The 16,518-nt window shown below is 43.8% G+C and overlaps 1 protein-coding gene across 1 annotated transcript in view; it reads left to right on the forward strand.

Annotated features, from left to right (window-relative positions):
• LOC125457234 (cell adhesion molecule DSCAM) overlaps positions 1-16,518 on the forward strand; it is a 612,502-nt gene that overhangs the window by 213,326 nt on the left and 382,658 nt on the right. The window lies entirely within an intron of this gene.

Genomic DNA, 16,518 nt, shown 5'->3' on the forward strand with positions numbered 1-16,518 from the left:
ATCAGCAGCTTGCGCTTGGTCAGCTTCAGGGAGCTCCAAATGGCTGTTCTGCTCTCACAACAGTACCAGAAAGGCAGCTTGCTCAGACCCCTGATTAAGAGGTGGGCAATCTAACCTCTACACCAATGCCTTGGCCCCTCTCCCACACATGGTTGCTTCCTGTCCTCAGCAAAGACATTCATGCTAGGAATGGAAGCATTAGAATGGCTTTCAATCAATCTTTGATATTTTTTGCCCGTGTGTGTCCTCATTCCTTAATCCAGCCCCAGACTGCAGGAGAGATAATGGAAACCGCAGATGCTGGAGATTCCAAGATAATAAAATGTGAGGCTGGATGAACACAGCAGGCCAAGCAGCATCTCAGGAGCACAAAAGCTGACGTTTCGGGCCTAGACCCTTCATCAGAGAGCTCTGATGAAGGGTCTAGGCCCGAAACGTCAGCTTTTGTGCTCCTGAGATGCTGCTTGGCCTGCTGTGTTCATCCAGCCTCACATTTTATTATCCCAGACTGCAGGAGGGTGTTTTTGTTTTCCCAACAGGGAATGATGTAATTTGGGAATGGACAGATTGCAATGTGGACACCAATTTGCTGAATTCCTTCAGTCGAGGGTTATTCCTGTTTCTCCCTGGGCTGGGATCACCTCTTACCAGGGTAGGTGATAGATGATGAAGGGTCTAGGCCCGAAACGTCAGCTTTTGTGCTCCTGAGATGCTGCTTGGCCTGCTGTGTTCATCCAGCCTCACATTTTGTTATCTAGGTGATAGATGGGATTTACAGCGCAGAAACAGGCTATTCATTCTCTGCTGGCGATTGTACTCCAGATGAGCCCAGTTTGCATTGACATTATCAGGCCAAGAGTGTTCAATTCTAGGCTCATCTGAGGGGAGTTAGAAAGGAAATCCCCGAGTATTCTTCCCTCTAACTGGCTAACAGTCTGTTGTTCCCATCTTCTAAGAAATCATTTCATTTTGAACGGGTTTTTAAAAAAAAATCATTCATGGGATGAGGGCATCACTGACTAGGCAGCATTCATTGCCTATCCCTAATTGCCCAGAGGACGGTTCAGGATCAACCACATTGCTGTGGATCTGGAGTCACATGTAGACCAGACCAGGTAAGGATGGCAGATTCCTTCCCTAATGGACATTAGTGAACCAGATGGGATTTTCCTGACAATTGGCTGTAGACCCTTGGTCATCATTGGACTCTTAATTCCAGATACTTTTTCATTGAATTCATATTCCACTATATGCCATGGCAAGATTCAAGCCTAGGTCCTCAGGCCATATCTGGGTCTCTGGATTAACAGTCCAGTGATAATATCACTTGGCCATTGCCTCCCCATAATGGGTGTGGAGAGTTGTGTGGGAATTGATGGCAGCAGCAAGTTTGTCCAAGTTCATATATTCCTTTCCTCAGAGACTGAGACCCTCAAATTGATAATTAAAACAAATGAGTACCCAACTCTAGAATGTTTTGTCTACAATTTCTGAGTACGTTAAGTTTAAACTTCAGTGGCAGATAGTGGAATATGAATTCAGTGGAAAAGTATCTGGAATTAAGAGCCCAATGATTTGGACATTTTTCATTTAGGAGACAGTGGCTTAATGGTAATATCACTGGACTAGCAATCCAGAAGTGCAGGATAATGGTGCAGGAACATTGCTTCAACCCACACTAAGAAAGCTGGTGAAATTTACTTTCAACTCATAAATTTGCAATTTCAAGTCGGTTCCAGTTATGGTAATCATGTAACCATCATTGATTTTTTAAAAAGTCTGATTCACTCATGCCCTTTAGGAAGGAAACTGCCATCCTTACCTGGTCTGGCTACACGTGACTCCAGATGCACAGCAATGTGGTTGACACTTAACTGTCCTCTGAAGTGACCTAGCAAACCACTCAGTTCACAGGCAAGTCGGGTTAGGTCACAAACACTCGCCTTGCTGGTGGGGACCACATGCTACAAACCATAAAGTAACTTATACAAAATCACTACTATTTTATGCTGCAATGCATAATACCTGAGGTCAGCTCAATGACACACTGTCCAAGGACTCCTTTCTGCACAAATTACCTTAGAAGACTGTGGGATTGAGGAATTGTTCCCTAATCTGATGGAACTCCCATGGCATCTAGCAGGAAAGACTGAACGGAAATTCATGTTGGGAAGCAGTGTGTGAACAGGCAGTAATGAGCCAGCACCTTATTGGACAATACGCCTAGCCGTCTTTCAATTTTGGTGACACAAGGACAGGAAATGGAGACTCCCCCACCAACTCCCATTCCAAGGTAGTAAATTAATGAGAGGAAGTAATGATTAGTAATAAAACTTGTGTTCTGAGCAGAATGGAAGTTGGGAGAGTCTGGGACCCAGTGGGCACACTCTCAGAATTAAAGGGCAGCAATTTAAGACTGAAATGAGGATGAATTTCTTCTGTCAGAAAGTGATGAGCTCTTGTGACTCCTTTCCACAGAGAACAGTGGGGACAGTGGCCTTGTGAATTTTTAAGACTGAGATAGATCTTGATCAGTGGGGGAAACCAAGGAGTTCAGGAAAAATGCAAGAATGTTGACATGAGGATTGTCAGGTCAGCAATCCTCCCCTGTTGAATGGTGGAGCAGGCTTGAGAGAACAAGTGGCCTGCTCTTGTTCCTATTTCTTATGGTCTTCTGGGCTGTTCTTTTGATCTTTTCTGCAATCACGAAAAGGATGCAACATAGACAGTAAGGACTGGAGAATCTGAGATAACAAGGTGTAGAGCTGGATGAACACAGCAGGCCAAGCAGCATCAGAGGAGCAGGAAAGCTGATGATTCAGGCCTAGACACTTCTTCAGCTTTTTCTGCTCCTCTGATGCTGCTTGGCCTGCTGTGTTCATCCAGCTCTACGCCTTGTATCAGAGGATGCAACATTAGGTGGGAGAGTGATTGGACAATCAGGAGAAACTGGTCAGTTCAGTTTAATAATCCGATGACATCACCTGGGAGGACGGCATCTTTAAATACCATGTCCCTGGATCCCAACCCATTGACATCAGCTAACCTTTTGTTATGTAAATCAGCTGAAGCACAGAGTCTGCAGATTGGATGCAGCCTGTCAACAAAAGCCTGCCTTTTCCTTTAAACTCTGGGCTGCTGATTGACAGGGAGACAGAGCTTTTTGTTTGCTGCAGAATTTTCATTTTAATTTTAGTCCACTGTCTAAAGGTCACAAAGAGAAGGTTGGCGTGAACTCAGAGGTAATGAAGCGCAGGGTCATCTTAAAAAAGGGAATGAAGTGTGTACTAGAGTACCCTGCATATTGGTAATTGGTGAAAAAAATGAGAGAAAGGGGGCAAGAAGTGGATTTTATAATGCGGCACTTTGTTATGATTTGGAAAGCATTGTCTCAGAAGGTGGTGGAAGCAGATTCAATCATAACTATCAGAATAGAATAGTGTAAATACTTGCAGGTGAAAGGTTATCAGGGATAGCAGGACAGGGGAGGCGAAAGCAGTAGATATTTCTTTCGAGGAGCCTCTATAGCACAATGAGGTTTACAGTCTTATGGGTGAACATTAACAGGGTTTATTAAAGAAAAACTCTATGCAGCAGATTTTAAGAGACAACATCATATGGCACTTAACAGTCTCAGATTCCAGTTCTATGAGATTTGAATACATTATGACATATCTTCTTATCATAAGTTTAGCAGCTTTTCTCAGTGTGCAGTGAACCCTTAACTCCAACTCTCTTCACAATTTCTGCCACTGTATCCTCCTTAACCATGAGCTTTTAACTATCAGCATTTAACTCTTTACATCCACTTTCTCAAGTTGCCACCTGGCAAGGCTCTTTCACTTAAGGCAATAATCTCCACCAACATTCTCAGCTCTTTTGGAGAGCATCTAGGATATAGGTGCTCCCTTATCACTGCTTGGAAACCTGGGTGCAGAGATGCAGGTGGTCTGCAGATAATAACATTTTCAGCACTCCCAACAGCAAGTGGAAGTGTTTCATAATCAATAAAAAAATAAGTGACTGGACCAGAATCTCAAAGATGTTCCAACATAGCTCTGTGGTTTGTAGGCTAGGCCACAAATTGATTAACTTCTCCGTATATTTAGAGAGAGTCGCAGAGAAGTACAGCACGAGAGCAGAGCCTTCGGACCAACTCATCCATGCTGACCAGGTATCCGAAATTTATCTTGTCCCATTTACCAGCATTTGTTCCAAACCCTTCCTATTCACTTACCCACTCTGAAGCTGTTTAAACCTTGTAATCGTACCAGCCTCCACCTTCCTCTGGTGGCACATTCCGTACATACACCACTCTCTGCATGTAACAGTTGCCCCTTAGGTCCCTTTTAAATCGTTCCCCTCTCACCTTAAATTTGTAGTCTCTAGTTTTGAACTCCCTTATAGTGGGGAAACGGCCATGGCTATTCACCCAATCCATACCCTCAAGATTTTATGAACTTCTCCACTGTCACCCCCCAGCTTCCAAAACTCGAGGGAAAATAGTTCCAACCTACCCAGCCTATCCCTATAGCTCAAAACCTCCAACCCAGCAACATCCTTGTAAATCTTTCCTGACCCTTCCAAGTTCCACGATATCTTTCCTGTCGCAGGGAGACCAGAATTGAACACAGTATTCTAATAGTAGCCGAACCAATGTACTGTACAGCTGCAACATGACCTCCCAACTCATGTATTCAACCCACTGGCCAGTAAAGGCAAGCATACCAAATGCCTTCTTCACTATCCTAGTTACCTGCACTTCCACTTTTAAGGAACTATAAACCTGCACCCCAAGTTCTTTTTGTTCAGCAACACTCCCCGGGATCTTATCATTAAGCATGTAAATCCTGCCCTAATTTGCAGCACCTCACATTTATCTAAATTAAACTCCATCTGCCACTCCTCAGCCCATTTACCCCCTCTGATCAACATCCCATTGTACTCTGAGGTAACGTTCTTCACAGCCCACTATGCCACTAATTTTGGGGTCATCTGCAAACTTACTAAACATACAAGTAATTTTAATATGAAATTTTCTAAGCGTTTTTCAAAAGGTTATCCTCACTGCAGATGAGGTCCAACATTTACAAGGACATCCTTCTCTAGCCTAGTCATTTTGCAAACTTAAATTTTGTTTTCTGTCCATCAAGAATTTTTTTTTAAATGCTAGATTACCTGTCACTAACTATAGCTGAAAATCTTCCTCAACTAATTATTCACAGTGGTCTTGAAGTTTTGAATATTAAATATAAAACAGAGAGATTTTCCTCTATCAAAGTATGCTGTTGTCTGGATGTTTACAAGAAAGAGTTCAAAATAGTTATCAAGTTATAGCCTTGATAGTTATCAAGGTAGAGGAGTCAAAGGGCATGGGGAGAAAGCAAGCAAAGGATACTGACTTGAATGATTAACTATGACCATGATAAATGATGGAGCAGACTCGAAGGGCCGAATGGCTGACTTCTTCTCCTATTTTCCATGTTTCTCTCTCTTTGTGTTAATTGCATGAGAATACTGGCTATCTCTTGACAGCACATTGGGGAATCTTCTGCAAGCTTTTCTATTTCAGTCTCTAAGCCTTGATTTGTTACGCATTGATTCCCTACTTGCTGTTGTTGAAGTACCACTTCTCCCAAGAAGTATGCCCTTTAGAGCTCAGTAGCATCAACATCTTAGACAGTTGCAGTCTGCAATGAAAGCCGAAAGAACTGCAGATGCTGTAAATCAGAAACAAAAACAGAAGTTGCTGGAGAAGCTCCACGGGTCTGGCAGCATCTGTGAAGATAAAGATGCTGCCAGACCTGCTGAGCTTTTCCAGCAACTTCTGATGTTGTGCAGTCTGTAATGGTTTGATTTGAAACTTTCTGGTTGTAACTTGAAATTTCCAATTGCTGCTTTGGCAAACCACCGAGGCATTGTCCATTACTTGGTCAGTGTTGACACTGATGAGGAGTTTTCCACCACAGTGCAGCAATAGCAGCTTAGTGCACTCCTCTCCTCATGACTAGTGTCCTCCCAGAATGTTTGTCATCATCTGATTATCAAAGTAAGTTGAGACACAGTTAGTAGGCTGACCCTGGTGAAATTCTTTCTTCTCAGAAAATAAGTCTGTTTCGTTTGCAAAGTTTAACCAGTTAGGGTGGCACGGTGGCTCAGTGGTTAGCACTGCAGCCTCACAGCGCCAGGGACCTGGGTTCGATTCTAGCCTCGGGCAACTGCATGTGTGGAGTTTGCACATTCTCCCTGTGTCTGTGTGGGTTTTCTCCAGCTGTTCCGGTTTCCTCCCACAGTCCAAAGATGTGCAGGCTCGGTGGATTGGCCATGCTAAATTGCCTGTAGTGTTCAGGAGTGTGTGGGTTATAGGGGGATGGGTCTGGGTGGGATGCTCCAAGGGGCAGTGTGGACTTGTTAGGCTGAAGGGCCTGTTTCCACACTGTAGGGAATCTAATCTAAACTGCACTGCTACTGGTCATATAAGGTCTTCTTAAGACTGCAAAATTTCCGATAAGACTTATTCCACTAAAAAGCTGTCCCATAAAGCTTTTCTTTCAAGGACCTTTATTGGCAATTATCCACAAGCTAGTATAAATTGTTTATAGGATCAAGGTTTTCCTCAGCACTTGGTTGCACTAGTTAGACTTTGCATTGTCTATAATGTAGTTTATTCTTACACTGAAAAAGAAGTTGAAAGATTTAATTGTGTTGTTGAATGTTGTAGTTTCTGCTGCTCTGCTGTGTCTGGTGAGACTGGTTTGTGTGAGCACTGATACAACTTCACACTGGCTTGGTGATAGGCTGGCTTTACATCAAGATCTGAAGCAGTGCCATACCAGCTAAGCCATTTCCCTGTTTTCTGGAGTTGGATCGCCGCATTGAACTCATCCTTCATCCATAACACCAGACGTCTCTTCAGATACTCCTTCCCTTTAATTCCATGGGTCTGCTATCATGTTGTGAGATTATGTGTATGCTCAAGACTATAGCAGGCTTTATGAAGCATTTACTACAGTATACACAAAGGATGGTGCAAGACAATACCTTCTGGAGCCCTATCATAAGACCACAAGGAGTAGGATTAGGCCATTCAGCCCATTGAGCCTGCTCCACCATTCGATCAAGGCTGATATGTTTTGCAATCCCTTTCTCAAACTCCTGTTTATATCTGACGTCATGATGGTATTGCTCTTTATGTGCCCTGAAGATGTGTATGGATATAGAGGCACACTGTTTAGTCAGGCAGCCTCAGTTCTCAGAAACAGCAGCTCAGCTCCCAGTCTGGATTAAACCTCAACCCTCATGCCCTGTACTACTCCTCCCACGCCATACTACTCCATGCCCCACAAACTTTACCGTATCATCCTCACATCCCTTATTCCCTGAAGAATCAAACCTCCATCTATCTGAGAGTTGAAAATACTCAATAATAGTGAACGCACATCTAGCTGGGATACAAGATTACACAATTCATAATACTTTCACTGGAGAAATCTGTCCATAGCTCAAGACTAAATAGTCAACACCTTCTGTCCGATCTGTAAATTAAAGTAGAGGTTTAGAAACTCCATGCAGATAGCTGTGCTAAGCCTATTTCCAGTTTGTAGGCAGGAAATGTTTCTGTGGCCTCCCATAGAGTCATAAAGTTTACAACACAGAAAAAGGCCCTTCAGCCCATCGCGTTTCCAGTCAGAAGCAAGTCCCTGAACAGGCTAGTCAACCCACAACTCAAGAAAAATCAGCTGGAAATGCATTTGCTTTTTCACCTTATAACTTCTTGGTTAAGCAAACGTTAGAGTCACAGAGTCATACAGCACAGAAATAGGCCCTTCGATCCAACTTGTGGAATTGCTTGTGGAATTCATTGCCGCAGAGTGCAGTGGAGGCCGGGACGTTGGATGCCTTCAAGGCAGAGATCGACAAATTCTTGATCTCAAAAGGAATCAAGGGCTACGGGGAGAGTGCAGGGAAGTGATGTTGAAATGCCCATCAGCCATGATTTAAATGGCGGAGTGGACTTGATGGGCCGAATCGCCTTACTTCCACTCCTATGTCGTATGGTTTTATGGTCTTAACTGACTCATGTCGAGCATAATCCCAAAGTAAAGTAGTCTCACCTGCCTGCTCCTGGCCCATATCCCTGCAAACCTTTCCTGTTCATACACTTATCGAAATGTCTTTTAAAAATTGTAATTGTACCCACATCCACCACTTCCTCAGGAAGTTCATTGCACATGCAAACCACCCTCTCTGTAAAATAATTGCCCCTCATTTCTTTTATAAATCTGTCTCCTCTCGCCTTAGAAATGTGCCCTCTAGTCTTGAAATCCCCCCATCATGTTTACTTTTATTTTCAACGCGGTGCCAGTTGTGCTTGCTCCATAGTGAGGGCCGATCCTGGGTTTGGGAAACTGACTCTGAAATCATTGGATTATTCATAGTATCCAAACTGTGGTACCTTCATCAATTGCAATTGTGCATTGGTAATCGAACACCACCAGACCTCCTAATGGGCCTGCAGCAATTCCACTCAGGGATTCCTCTTAGAGCTTTCTTACAGCTCGGAAGAATAGGTTTTAATAAAAGTAGCCATTTCATTATCAGCCCAGATTGAGTGTTTATAAGATGTGGAGTCAGCATTGAGGATAACAGGCAGCATATTGCGACAATGATTGTCTGTATATTGGGTATTTTTTGACTATAAGGCAGAGGTCAACCTTGTTACAATAATTTCCTTTTTAACATTTGTTGGAACAATCAGAATATCAGTTTTGTCGGAGTGAGTATGTGGAAAGGCTTCATTTTCAATTCATGAGAACAGAAAATAAGGCAGTTCTATTTGCTATTACGCCCTTCAAAAGGAGTCTCCTGCTGCCCTATTGAAGACAAAATGTCAGAGGAGATGGACCACATGATGCTGGAAGGCTGATTGCTGAGGATCTCCGTGCCTGGTCTTGACAATTTAGAAGACATTACCTCCCTTGGTCTTTTGCACACGACAAAGAGTATCCTTTTGAGAGCACAGAGCTATTCTTGCGTTGGAATGAAGGTTCATGATAGGCAATGCTTAGAGTGAGGTTGAGGTATTTGCACACCAGATATGAACAAAACTCACCGTTGGTACATTGAGACAGTTGTTGAAAGTATGGGAACCCTTTTAATCATGGGCCAAGAGTTACCGACTGCTGCTCAATCTCTCCACCACTGAAAGTTAAATACTATAAATGGCAGATCTCATTCTTTTTGGTATGTGAATTGCTTTAGGTGATTATAGAGATATTAAACTGTTATTGCCCTCCCTTACTCTTCCTTCCTGTCTTTCTCTGTTAATCCAATTTTTCTTTGTTTCCATCCGAGTTGACATTGGTCTGGATTCTGTTCTCCCCTACGAATGGGCCTGGCGTGTTGGAGGAGTGGTCGGAGGTCTCACACAGGCAATTAGTACCCACTGAAGGGCCTCCCTGTTACTGCTGCCAGGATTGAAATGTGACACCTAGCTCTCAGCCCATTCAGCTACGGGTTGGTATTAGGGAAAATCAGGAGGGGTGGTGCAAGGAGTGGGATGTGGATGTCACTGGCTAGGCAGCGTTTACTGCCTAGAGGGTTTGGAGTCACATGTAGGTCAAACCAGGTAAAGATATCAGTTTCCTTCCCTAAAGGACATTAGTGACCTAAATGGGTTTTTCCAATAATTGGCAATGGTTTCATGGTCATCATTAGACTCTTATTTCCAATTTTTTTCAATGTAATTAAAATTCCACCATCTGCCTTTGCCAGATCAGAACCTAGATCCCAGAATATTACCCAGTCACTGGATTAATAGTCTCATGGTAACGACACTAAGCCATCAGCCTTCCCTTAATGGGTCCCCTCAGAGGATCAGAGGGTTCCCTAATGTGTTACCTACTAGATAGCGTCTTTCCTATGACCTCTGAAAATGTGGCCAGTCACCCAGGTCTGCCACATGGGACCTGGAGTAATGTCCAAACATGCATAAGTGACCCTGCACCATGCCCTCACTGCTAGAGAGCTGCTGGATTCTGTTTGGCCACTGGATCTCTGAGGATCAAGATGAGTGGGTCATCCTATCTCCAGCGTATTAGTTACAGATGGACTGCAAAGTTGCTGAGTGGCATTCGGCTGGGTCTTAGTTTCTTACCCACAGCAGAGTGAGATATCCAGCATTTTGTAAACTACAAGCCATTGAGTGCAATCCTTTTAATTTCCTCCCTCCTTATCAGTTCTTCTGCTCTTCATTTCCTTATCATTGCATTTCCCTGGTAAAGGATATATCCTGTCAGGTGCCTTGTTCATTTAATGTCCCAGAATTTTTATTGTTCACATTATGCAGTTATCAAGTTCATATCTCCAACAATTTTATGGGGCGGAGAAGGGATGTGTTCAGTTGACGAGTCTGGGAGCAAAATTAACAATGGACAGATGCTAGGTCAGAAATGCTGGTGAGAAAGCAGGAACAAGCCACTGAGTTGGATGATCAGAATGAATGATGGAGCAGACTCAAAAGTCTATTCCTGTTCCTATTTTTTTTAAAATGTTCGTATGAGATACTCAGCAAAACATGGTGGTATCCCCTTCCCAGGAAGGAGAGTTAGTCAGTGGGTCTAGGTACAGTCAATACAGGGAATGCAGAGGCAGGGCAGAGAATCAGAGCACACAAACTTAATGTAACCACCTGCAGAAAAAGTAATGCAGACATTATAAGTTACATAAGAAATAAGAGCAGGAGTGATAACAAAGTGTGAAGCTGGATGAACACAGCAGGCCAAGCAGCATCTCAGGAGCACAAAAGCTGACGTTTCGGGCCTAGACCCTTCATCAGAGAGGGGGTTGGGGAGAGAGTTCTGAAATAAATAGGGAGCGAGGGGGAGGCGGACCGGAGATAGATAGAGGAGAAGATAGGTGGAGAGGAGAGTATAGGTGGGGAGGTGGGGAAGGGATAGGTCAGTCCGGGGAGGACGGACAGGTCAAGGAGGCGGGATGAGGTTAGTAGGTGGGAAATGGAAGTGTGGCTTGAGGTGGGAGGAGGGGATAGGTGAGAGGAAGTACAGGTTAGGGAGGCGGGGACAAGGCATCCCAAAACCAGCCCAGCTCGTCCCCTCCCCCCACTGCATCCCAAAACCAGCCCAGCTTGTCCCCGCCTCCCTAACCTGTTCTTCCTCTCACCTATCCCCTCCTCCCACCTCAAGCCACACCTCCAGTTCCCACCTACTAACCTCATCCCACCTCCTTGATCTGTCCGTCTTCCCTGGACTGACCTATCCCCTCCCCACCTATACTCTCCTCTCCACCTATCTTCTCCTCTATCCACCTTCGGTCCGCCTCCCTTTCTCTCCCTATTTATTTCAGAACCCTCTCCCCATCCCTCTTTCTGATGAAGGGTCTAGGCCCAAAACGTCAGCTTTTGTGCTCCTGAGATGCTGCTTGGCCTGCTGTGTTCATCCAGCCTCACACTTTGTTATGTTGGATTCTCCAGCATCTGCAGTTCCCATTATCTCTGAGCAGGAGTGAGTCATTCACCTCTTTGAATCTTCTCCACCTGAGTCCGTGGCTGAACTCCTCCCGCAAATCTGTTTCCCTCCTTAAACTTTGCTCTGTTCACGTCCAGAAATCTCCTGATCTCAAATGTGAATATCAACAGCTGAGTGTTGCACCTCTGACCCAGAGTGGGCAGCGGTAGAACACTTTATATCAGACGAGACTACAATACAGGTATGAACACAAAAAGAGGACAGATCAGTGCTTGCCTAAGGTCAGACTATTAGTCAGAACTTTGTATATCGATGATTAGAATGTACAGCAGTAATGTATAACATTATTTTAAAGGCTAAGTCTGAAGAAAGTTGTTAAATTTGCTTCTCATCAAACTACATGAGAAAAGAGTTGGTCTTTGGAATTCTCTTCCGCAGTAAGTGGTGGAAGTTGAATCTTTTCAAAGCTGACTTCAACAGATTTTTGATTGACAAGTGAGGTCAAGGTTATGACAAGAAGGTGGAATTAAGGCCACTATCACATTAGCCATGATCTGATCTAATGTTAGAACATTTGATGGGCAGAGTGGCCAACTTCTGTTCCTATTTCTTATGATCTTCTAGCTGTATTCCAGCTTTAAGTGCAAAACATATATTTCGAGCTGACTGCAGTGCTCCATTATTCAAAATGGCACATCTGATATTCATTGATTACCTGTCAACAAATCAGGCGTGGGCAGAAGGCAGACCATTCATAGAGTCAGTGACATTTACTTCAGGGCTTATCTCAATCATGCTTCAAACTTTCACCAATTTGCTAAAACTTGTTTGGTATATCAACATTTAGCATTATCCTAATTTAAATCTCAGCTAAAGTAGTAACATTTTTTGACTGCAATGTTTGCTTTTTTTTGATACAGAACCAATGTTCTGTCCTCAAAGGATTTACCATGATGCTAATTCTCTTGGCAATCAACAAAAAACTGCATTTATAAAGCACTGAGATAACAAAGTGTAAAGCTGGATGAACACAGCAGGCCAAGCAGCATCAGAGGAGCAGGAAGGCTGCATTTCAGGCCTAGACCCTTATTCAGAAATGGGGGAGGGGAAGGGGGTTTTGAAATAAATAGGGAGCGAGGAGGAGGCGGATAGCAGATGGATAGAGGAGAATATCGCTGGAGAGGAGGCAGACAGGTCAAAGAATTGGGGATGGAGCCAGTGAAGGTGAGTGTAGGTGGGGAGGTAGGGAGGGGATAGGTCAGTCTGAGGAGGACGGACAGGTCAAGGGTGAGGGATGAGGCCAGTAGGAAGGAAATGGGGGTGTGACTTGAGGTGGGAGGAGGGGCTAGGTGAGAGGAAGGACAGGTTAGGGAGGCAGGGACGAGCAGGGCTGGTTTTGGGATGCAGTAGGGGGAGGGAAAGATGGGCTGCAGGGTTCCCAAGAGGAAGATGAGATGCTGTTCCTGCAACCTTCGGGTAGCATTGTTGGGGACCGCTTTGCAGAACACCTACGCTCGGTTTGCAATAAACAACTGCACCTCCCAGTCGCGAACCATTTCAACTCCCCCTCCCATTCCTCAGACGACTTGTCTGTCCTGGGCCTCCTGCAGAGCCACAATGATGCCACCCGAAGGTTGCAAGAACAGCAACTCATATTCCTCTTGGGAACCCTGCAGCCCAATGGTATCAATGTGGATTTCACAAGCTTCAAAATCTCCCCTTCCCCCACTGCATCCCAAAACCAGCCCAGCTCGACCCCGCCTGCCTAACCTGTCCTTCCTCCCACTTATCCCCTCCTTCCACCTCAAGCCCCACACCCATCTCTTACCTACTAACTTCATCCTGCCTCCTTGACCTGACCATCTGCCCTGGATAGACCTATCTCCTCCCTACCGCCCACCTACACTCGCCTTTACTGGCTCCATCCCCGCCTCTTTGACCTGTATGTCTCTTCTCCCACTATCTTCTCCTCTATCCATCTTCTATCAGCCTCCCCCTCTGTCCCTATTTATTTCAGAACACAGTTTCCCTCCCCCACTTCTGATGAAGGGTCTAGGCCCGAAACATCAGCCTTCCTGCTCCTCTGATGCTGCTCGGCCTGCTGTGTTCATCCAGCTCTACACCTTGTTATCTCAGATTCTCCAGCATCTGCAGTTCCTACTATCTTTATAAAGAACTTTATCTAGTGCAACATCCCAAGCCAGTCGCAGGAGTGTTGTCAGATGAAATTAGATAATGAACCATGCGTGGAGTAAAACTTGACCAAAACTTGACCATTAGGTTTTAAAGAACAACACGAAAGGAGTAGAGAGTGGTTTAAGGAAGGAATTCTGAAGTTTAAGGTCCTTTACATTTGAAGATCACTAATCATAGAATGGGGTCAAATAAGAGTTACAGCACAGAAGGAGGCCATTCAGTCAGTTGTGCCATTGCTGGTTCTCTAAGGCATAGACTTCATGTCACTTATCTGCTTCTCCACTGTAGCCTTGTGATAGGGTCATGATTGGCATTAGTTAGGGTAATCATTTCCTTTTCAGACACTAAGTCAATTTCCTCATGAATGCCATGTATGACCTTCCTTTTACCACACTCTATGTCAGTGTATTTCATATCCTAACCACTCAATGTGTACATTGGTATCCTATATGTGTGCATTGCTTTTACTGCAAGCTCCATTAAACCTGTGTGCTCTGATTTTCCACTCATCCTCCAATGGGAACTGTTTCCTTGAATTTACTCTGTCCCAACCTAATGACCCTTTCTTATCCAAGGAGAGCAGGCCTCGTTTCTGTAATCTTTCTGCAAAACCAAAGGTCTTCATTCCTGAAAGCATTCTCATGTATCTTCTTTTTGAATCCTGTCTATTGCTTTCACATCCTTGCGAAACTGTGATGCCCAGAACTGGAAGCAATACTTCTATTGAGGCAAAACAGTGTCTCATACAGTTCCAACAAAACTTCCTTGCTTTTTTGGCCTCTATTGAGAAGGCAAATGTTTTATTAACTGCTCTCTTCTCAAGTTCTGCCATCTTTAATAAGTTGTGTCCCTATACGCCCAAACCCCTCTGTTCCTGCACCCACTTTAAATTCATAAATCTTTAGTTCAGTTGTCAATCCATGGTTTTTTTCCTTCTAAAATGCATCACTTCACACTACTCTGCATTGAGCTTCATCTGCCACGTGTCCACCCATTCCACCAACCTTTGTGTCCTTTTGAAGTTTAACACTGTCATCCTCATGGTTCATGACGCTTCCATGATTTATGCCATCCATATATTTTGAAATTGTGTCCTGTGTACGAAAGCCTATGAATATCAAAGTCATGAATATGACCTGTGCCTTTCCACATTGGAGAGTGTTGGGATCAAAGGGAACCAATGATTTTGAAAGGTAATTGGATAAGGACTGGCAGGAAGTAAACCTGCAGAGCTACAGAGCTAGAGTAGGGGAATGGGACTGACTGGATTACTGTCATAGAGCCAGTATGCACTTAATGAGCCAATAGCCTCTTGTTATGCCACTATGAATCTAGGAGAATATATTTTAATTATGGTTGTCGCTGTTATATTGACCTTCATTGCAAGAGGATGTGACTTCAGAAGTAGGGGTATCTTAGTACAGTTGGACAGAGACTTGGTGAGAAAACACTTGGAGTATTGCATGGAATTTTGATGTCCCTACTAAAGAAAGGATATGCATGCCATAGAGGGAGTGTGAAGAAGGTTCACAGGCCTGATACCAAGGATGGCAGGACTGTCCAATGAGGAATGACTGGTTTGATGACTCTATGACTGTGCCTGTATTCATTAGAATTTAGAAGGATGAGAGGGGATCTGATTGAAACGTGTTAAATTCCAACAGGGCTGCCCACTCTAGATGCAGGGCAGATGTTTTTCCCTGGTTGGGGGGAAGTCTAGAACAAGGGGTTACAGTCCCAGAATATGTTTAGAACTAAGTTGAAGACATATTTCTTCACTCAAAATGTAGTGAATCCATGCAATTCTCCACATCAAAAGGATGTTGACTCCAAGTCATTGAATATGTCCAGGAAAGAGATTGAAAAAAAAAGTTCAATTTTAAGGGCGTCAAGGGGCATGGGGAGAAAGCAGGAATTTGGCAATGAAATAGATCATCAGCTATGATCAAATTGAATGGTGGAGCAGGCTCGAAGGGCTGAATGGCTTACTCCTCCAAGTAGGATATTGCAGACTTGATGATGTATGGTCTTGTGAGTCTATGTGCACAAATTTGTGAAGGAGCCTGGACAGGTGGTGAGCACCGTTATTAACCAGAGCACGAATCCTTGTTCAGACTGGATTTCAAGGAACATTATGGTAAAAAGACCTGCTCATTAACTTGATCCAGGCTTTCAGATCCTGCCAATTCTCGAAATCTCCACCTGCTTCAGGTTTCACATGTTCTGACCTCTCTATGCTCACCACCCATAAAATGTCTCTTTTTATTCATCTTTGTGTCTCCCTCACTGTCTGTTTACCTTTCATTATCTCCATCTCTATTTTTGACTCCTTCTCTCTCTCCTCCTTATATCTTACTTTTGGATTCTATTCACTGTGCTGATATCCAACTGAGCTGCAGTCCCAGTCAGGCTTTGCTCATATCAGCCAGTCTGGACTGAAACAGAGATGAAAGAGACAGAGAAAATTAATCCTGTCACTGAGCACAAGGACACAAACTAAAGAGATTGAGAGTGGAATCATTTAAAGAGAGAGAAATGACTATACAACACTGGATACTGGAATATAATTTCAAGCATCAATTTTCTAATCTTGGCTGAGTGGAACATGTTTCTCTGCATCCATCAATTGGCCAAATTAATTTTTTCACAAATGTTGCAAGTGAGTAATATTTCTTCACAACTGATCTAAAATGTAACAACATTTATGCAAATTCAGAGGTTTAACTCCTTCAGCAAAGTGACACATAATGATATCAGGGCCCTTCCAATAAACACCTGTTCTGTAAAATGGTAACATAACACCCATTGTAGGTGAGAAAATTCTTGTCCCTGTAGT

Source organism: Stegostoma tigrinum, chromosome 12, assembly GCF_030684315.1.
Source record: "Stegostoma tigrinum isolate sSteTig4 chromosome 12, sSteTig4.hap1, whole genome shotgun sequence".
NCBI lineage: Eukaryota > Metazoa > Chordata > Chondrichthyes > Orectolobiformes > Stegostomatidae > Stegostoma > Stegostoma tigrinum.